Consider the following 7996-nt stretch of genomic DNA (forward strand, 5'->3'; position numbering starts at 1 on the left):
AGGAGAAGAGTCTGCTCTGGGTGACTTCATGGTCACCAAAACTGCCAAATGAAAATTTAAAAAAAGCACAACCTAAAAGTTGAGAATTACGTTGTATTTGGGGTATTACTGAGGATGTAAGCCTGGGATACAGGCTCTAAGATAGTTCTGAGGGGCTGTTGTTACAAAGAGGTAAGGTAGGAGCCAAAATATATAGGAGTTTTTACAAAAACAAAACAAAGCAAAACAAAACAAAACAAAACACCCAGGTAGTCCAGCATCAAAAGATTACAGCTTGTTTAAAAAAAAAAAACAGACGTTTCAAGTTAATGAGTTTGGCGCTTTTCTACGTATAGGAAGGTACAAGTGTCTGGGTTTAATGAAATTATTCCTTTGATATGCACCTTAAGTACCTAGGGCCAGTAACCTGTTTATCTCCATCCTGCATTCCCCTCAGGGTAAAAATTGGGAAGTGGGGAGCTGTAGTGGCTGATTGCATGATAGCCACAACATCCACTGTTTGCTAATACAGTAGGTGACATTCTTTGTTCACAATCCCAAGATACCTGAGGAGCTGTGCATCCAGCTTATGGCTGAAGCCGACTGAAGTGGGAATGGAGTGAGGTGGTGAGGGTCTCACGCGCCTACCCACTCACCTGGAAGCCATTTCAACCATTCAGCTAACTCTGCCTGACACTTACTGATTGGTCCCCTCTCCCCTCCGTATTTCCCCCAAGGTACAGGGGTAGCATGCTGCTTGGATTACTTTCATCTGAAACACCAGGTAATCCCTCACAGCCGCACTCCTGCTCCATTTCTCCCTGAGAGTCCTGTAGCAGTAAAACGGTATGCATCACCCTCTGCTGAAACACACTGCAGTGCTCACTCCCTGAGGAAGAGGTGTCTTTATCTCTAGGTGTCCAGAGGTCACTCTGGATGTTGGAAGCCTGGGTAGAGGGGCTGACATCTGTCAGTTACCACATTGCTGCCTTTTAGGCTGCAGGCAGAACCAGATCTAATTACTTCTCTTCTCACACCAACTGTTTAATACAGTCTGTTTGGTCCAGAAAGATGGCAAAAGGAACCCAATTCTTGAGGTGGAATTATCAGTAATCTTTTTCCCCCCTAGAATAATTCCTCTGTTTTTACAATGTTATTTGTGCAATACAGAAAATTCAGGAGAGAAGCAAAAACTCAGAAAAGGATTCCTTTCTCTCACACACTCATAATTGTTCCTCCTAGTGTCTAATCTAACTCTCACCTGTTGGGGGTGAACCTGGTTCCCTCTGTCTTCTTATCATGGGGTTGTGGCACATTTTGAAATTCAACAAGCTGTAGAAAAGTCTGCTGCTCAACCAAGAATGGAAACACTGTCTGTATTAGTGGTGTGAGCCTGGGCAAGTATTTAACTCTCATCCTGTAAAATGAGGGTGATAATAACACTACCTGCTTGGTAGGCTTGTTGTGAGAATTAAGTAAATTAATATGTAAAACATGCTAACAGTGCCTGGTACTGTTGTTGTTGTTATTCTGCTTTTGGAGATCACGGCCAGACCGTGTTGGGGGGCAGCAGGTCCTCATGCATTCCACTGTGACAATGCTCTACTGTGTATTTATTAGTATGATCACCTGATTAATGTCTGCATTAATCTCTTACTAGCAGGTGAGTTCCAAGAGGACAGGGATCTTCTCTGTCTTATTCACAGCTGAATCCTCAGAACCCAGAACAGTGTCTGGCACTCAATATATATATTTGTTGATGGACTGAAAAAGTACATCCCAGTGAGGAGATGCTCAGAGATGGGGCCCCTGAGCTACACACGTGTCATGTGGGGAGATACCCACTCACAGAGGCTCAAGGCCTTTAGAAATCAAACTGCCAGAGGAAGACAAGCACCATCAAGGAGGGAAAGCTGGTCTTTTTCTACAAAGGTGCCTCATTTTATCCTCTCCCTGGAACAGGGTGGCAGGACGAATGAGGTAGATCTGGCTCTGACCCTCACAACAGTGTCATGGGCTGTGGAAGACAGGGCTTACCTGTCCTTACCTGTCCCTCCCTCTGCAGCTCAAGGTCTTTCCCACAGTTCTATCAGAACAGGAAGGAGAGGGTTTGTGGTTGAGGCTGGCTTATTTCAGGAGTTGCTATCAACCCTATAATTGCACAGTATAAAGCAGACAAGATTTGGAAGGAGTTGCAAAATCAAGTGCCTTCAAGGCCTGGGTGGATAAAATTAAGTTAAATCAGCTCTACTCAAAGTCAGTGGAGAGTAATAAGAGCTGTGTCTGGAGGAAGAATGAATGACCGATAAATGGGCACTCCGATGTAAAATGATTTAAAAATAATAAAGGGCAAACAAAACAGGTCTGGGGGCTGAATTTGACTTTCAGGTACTAGTAAAGTAACAAGCCTGACCAGGAGCAAGTCTCCTAAAGTCTCTCATCCTAAGGTTCCTCATTTATAAAACCAGGAAAGACGAAATTTCTTATGGGATTGCTGTAAGGGGTATAGTGAGAACTTGCAGGGAAATATTTGGGTCTGTTGGATACTGAACTGTGTCAAAGTCCAAGACCTTTTGTTAATATTGTTTTGATTGTTTATATTATATTGTTTACAGGATTTTTTAAGCGGCAATGCAGTTGTCACTGGTGGAAACAAGCAAAATGAGCCCCAAAACACCTCATGACACTTCATCTCTCCAAGCCAGGGACTGTAGGGGGTGGGGGAGGGAGGTGTGACACTTCAGGTTAGTCGCAGTTCAGAGACAGGGTTTTGGCATCACAGTCAGGTACTCATCCCAAGGGGCCTGTGGTCCAGAGAAGAGGTCGGACAGGCATTTCAAAGGGCTTCAGTGTGGCCACGCAGGAATCTGAATAACACTGGCACAACCACCAGCTCCTCTCTGAGTAAGCGAGAAACAGCCACTGAGTAAAACTCACCCTTTCAAATGTGATGTTGCAAAGGAATGTCAATTGAATCAACAGTGAAGTGGGGTTTTTTTTATTTGTTTGTTTGGGGGGGGTTGTTTATCAGTTGATAAAAACTAAAAAATTTAACAAAACTAAAAATTTAACTTGTGCTTCTGTAAACCTGGTACAGCAGCACAAGTGATCCTGTTAAACTGTAAATCAGATGTCTCTCCTATACTCCAAACTTTCCAGTGGATTCCCACCTCAGTCAGAGGAAAAGCCTCTATGATGGTCTGCCAGCACTGCTTGTAAGAGCAAAACTGAACTCTAGGTAAGTGTGGATGGAAAGCTGGTTACATAAAAGATGTCACATCTTTGCAACAATTATATAGCAGTTAAAAGGAATGAATACACACACACTATGTAGCAACAATTTTGCAAAGGCCAGGAAGAATGAACAAAACCAATCAAACAAACAAACAAACAAAAAAACCCTGGTACTTCATCTCTCGAGCCAGTGGCTGGAACCATACTTGAGGGAGGGAGATATAGATAGTTATTTCTAGGAAGGGGAAACACTAATTTTTCACCTCATGTATTTTGAAACTGTTTGAATTTCTCCCACAGAAATGAATTACTTTTATAATTTTTTAAAAACTAGTTTTGTTTTATCTGCTTTTTCATTGAAAGATACTACCAAAGTTTTAAGAGGGTAAGGGGTGAGCCTGGCAAGACAGATGCAAGCCCAGATCATAAGGGACCTTTAAAAATTTAGAGTTTGTAACACTTCAAAGCAGAGGGCGTTCTCAATAAAAATGTTCAGTTCTACTTTCTTAGACAAATGTAGTACTTACCAAATTTTCTCTGCTTTCCTCTTTGACTTTTTTCTTCCCCTTAATAACCTCCCTTCCTTCCTCTTCCTTCCACAAATGCATATCAAGTGTCACATGCCAGACCCTGAGGATCCAGTGCTGGATAAGGCTATTTACAGAGCAGAGATGAAGTTAGTTGGAACTGGAACTGTACAAAATTATTTCTTTGTTCAATGAGTCTTTCCATTATTTTAGAAGAGAGAAGCTTTGTGGGTTTCTCAAATGCGGAAAAGACTGAAGGAAGATTGAGAGCAATTAAAAAAGAGAAGTCACAGTTTCTTCATCAAATACACCGCAAAGGAAAAAAAGACATGAAGGAAGAAACATATAGATTTAGAAAGACTCAGATATATCAAGAGACTGCAATGACTGGGTCTTACTTGGATCCTGACTCAAACCAAGTGTAAAAAAGTAAAATTCTATGATATTTATGAGACAACTGGATATCTGAAAGCTGACTGGGTATCTGATGATATTAGGGATTATTATTTATTATTTTAAATGTGACGATAATATTGTAATTGATGTGGATTTTTTAAGTCCCTCTCCATCAAGAGAATGAGAAGACAAGCCATGGACTGGGGGGAAATATTTGCAAAAGATTTATCTGATATAGGACTGTTGTCTAAAATACATAAACACCTAAAACTCAACAATAAGAAAATGAACCACTCAATTAAAAGAATGGGCAAAAGACCTAAAGAGACACCTCAACCAAAGAAGATATACAGATGGTAAGTTGGCAGAAAAGATGTTCAACACAGTCACTAGGGAAATGCAAATTAAAACAACAGTGAGATACAACCATATACCCATTACAATAGCCAAAATCCAGAACACTGACAACATCAGATGCTGATGAGGCTGTGGAGCATCAGGGACTCTCATTCATTGCTCCTGGGAATACGTAACAGTACACCCACTTCGAAAGAAAGTTTGGCAGTTTCTTACAAAACTAAAGCTAATTCTTACCATACAAGCCAGCAGTCTCTCTCTCCATGGTATTTATTCAATTAATTGAAAACTTATGCCCACACAAAAACCTGCACAAGAATGTTTATCGGCCTTATTGATAAATGCCAAAACGTAGAAGCAATCAAGGTGTTCTTCAGTAAACGGTGGTACATCCAGACAGAGGAATATCACATAGCATTAAAAAGAAATGAGCTAGTAAGCCATGAACAGATATGAAGGAAACTTAAATGCATATTACTAAGTAAAAGAAGCCAATCTGAAAAGACTGCTTACTGCATGATTCTAACTATATGACATTCTGAAAAACGTAAAACTATGGAGACAGTAAAAGGATCAGTGGTTCTTGGGAGTCACAGGAGAGGGAGGGATAAAAAGGCAGAGCACAGAGTACTTTTAGAGCAGTGAAACTATTCTGCATTGTATTACAATGGTAGATCCATATCACTAAATGAATGATCACCAAATGTACACCACCAAAAGTGAACACTAAGATAAAATATGGTCTTTGAATGATAATAGCGTGTCAGTGAAGGTTCATAGGTGACAACAAACTGTATCACTCTGTTGCTGCGATGTTGATAGTGAGGGAGACTCTGTGCCTGTGGACAGAGTATATTGGAACGCACTGTACTTTTCACTCCATTTTGCTGTGAATGTAAAAAAGTGCTCTAAAAATCAAGTTTACTAATTTTAAAAAGTCCTTCTCTAGAGATACTTACTGAAATATTTATGGACAAGATGTTATTCTATCTGTAATCTGCATCAAAATATATATTGGGGAGAAGTGGGTAGGGTACAAATTAAAAGACTGAGAACTGAGTTGATAGTAGAAACTGAGTGAAGGGTACATGGGGATTTATTATGCTATTTCCTATATTTTTGTCTGTTTGAAGTTTTTCAATAATACAATTTTTTAAGAAAACAGAAGGGTCATATCTACAATTTCTTCAGACTTTCACTTTGGTGAAGAGTGAAATGGGGTGGGATGATGAGGGAAAGTGGATAGCCTGGAGCTTGGAAGTATGATTTGGAAAGGGACAAGGTCCAGCCCAGAGGAGGCAGGAAGACACAGGGCAAAGGACAGCACAGGAGAGGGAAAGGAAGGGAAGAACAGAAACGGTACATGGGCTCATTGCTTTCCCCTACCCTCTCTCCTGCTTCATCTCTGTAGATGAAAAATCATCTCGGCAACTTAACAATGAAGGTTCCAGACACGAACCCAAAAAACTCCAATTCAGTCAGTATGGCCTGGGAACCTACATTTTGAACACATACTGCAGGAGAACTGATTGGGTGTATGAACCTCTCTTGAGCCCCAGTACCTGGCTTCTGTGAGCAGCTTGCTATTTCTGTTATTAACCTTTACTCTGCCAGACTGGAGATGAAATCTCTCTGCCTTTCAAAGCCTCTGTGACAGTGATCCAGTGTTTCAAAGCAGCAAAAAATAAAGAGGATGATAGATTATGCAAAGGAAGTTGTGTATTGATTTCTTTTAATGTATGTGTGGAAACATGCAAATGCTAAGGGTCGATTGAGTGGGAAAAAGAAATTCATTAGCCAGCTTTGGCTTGAAATAAATCTCCCTGAAGACCTTCTAGCTCTTCGTGCTAATATTCCAATTTTATATTCACTAAACAAACTTTTGGTTTTGAATGGGGTTCCATTAAGAATTAAAAAAAAAAAAAAAAGCACTTACCAGTTGCCCTAAGTGACATGGTCTTCTTGGTACTTCTACCTTTTATTATCAATTTTAATAAATTGCCCTTTTGCTTCCCTGGTCTCCTGAAAGCCTGTATTTAGAAGAACTACGTCAACTGAGATCTGGTCACCCTTCTGCGAACTAATAAACTTTATCTTTAGGACTGGGAAAGGTAACGAGTCAGTTCATGAAGCTGAGCTGGAAGTACCAAGAGAACAGTGACCGTAGGGCTGTCATCACATTAGGGGTAGCTCGACAACTCCTTTGCCCACATATTCTAAGGAAAGAATTAGAAATTATATCTAAGTAATTAGGATGCTGCCTCACTTACCTAGATCCCTGTCTGCTCAAGCACAACAAGGTCTTGAGATGGTGAGACCAGCCAAGTTGAGGAGACAAGCTCTGAAGCAACCAGGGCAGTCTGCCGGCCCCTGTACCCTGATGCTGTCAGGGACATTCCCAGGGACTGATGCACCTTCTTCTGCCACCTCTGTTACAAGGAGGAGACAAGAAAGAACTACAAGCAACTGGAGCCCACACTCTCCCACAGAACAAGCTGTGAAAAGTCAGACAGACTCAGTTGCTGGGTTCAAACCATCCTCCCTGTTTGACCCACCCCCTACCTCAGCCCATCCCACCAACCAAAAGAAGAGGCAAAGTCCTAAGGCCTTCTAGAGGCCCTTGTACCCTATGTGGTACAACATTGTTCATGGAACCCTTACTACCCAGAGGCCTGCTGGCAGCCATTCAGGCTCCCCTCTCACTGGCATTTCCTGGCTCCTTACATGGTTACAAAGAAAGGTAAAGAGAAAGTTACTTATTGTCTCCTCAAGGACCTTGCTGAGGCATAGGCTGCTGTGGGGACACCAGGTGGTCAAAGGTGAGGTAAGCAGGGCGAACGGTGCCTCACCGCAAAGCCTGAGTGCAAATCCCTCACCAGCGCACCTTTCAGGGCAGGGGAACTGACTGAACCCTCTCTCTGCTTCCCTCAAAGGGGTGGGGGGATAAAGTGAGCATCCAGACTGAGCATCCAAGAGGAAAAGTCTTGACGTGGAAAATGGCTCAGGTCAGCTCCAAAAAATATACATCGCGCTTAGTATGAGCACGCCTCAGGCGGGAATTCTAGTTTTAAAAGAGCAGGAAGAGGATTCTGTCAACTGGTTCAGAGGATATGCGTATGGGGTCTGACGAGAGACGGGGAAGAGGAGCAAGTATCGGTGAGGGTCTGGCTGGTGCACCAACGGGCCCAGGTGAGCGAGGAGGCAGAGTTGTGGAGAGGTCACTGGGTTACCCGGGCAGGTGAGGCCCACGGGTCAACGAAAGGGAGGTGGGCTGAGGGCCAGAAGTAAATGGAGGAAGAGCCCGAGAATGGGGAGGAGGGGAGGGAAGAGGCGGGGACAGCGCCGGTCCAGCGAAGCTGGGGAGTCGAAGGGAGTCGGTCGTCGCGGGTAAACCCCTGTGGAGAGACGCGCGGAGCAAAACGCGCGGAGCTGCGTCTCCGCTGAGTAGCGTCTCAGCTGAGTCAGCGCCCCGCCCACAGACTCCTTGAGCCCCGCCCACAGAC

The sequence above is a fragment of the Camelus ferus genome, chromosome 6, assembly GCF_009834535.1.
Source record: "Camelus ferus isolate YT-003-E chromosome 6, BCGSAC_Cfer_1.0, whole genome shotgun sequence".
Classification (NCBI taxonomy): domain Eukaryota; kingdom Metazoa; phylum Chordata; class Mammalia; order Artiodactyla; family Camelidae; genus Camelus; species Camelus ferus.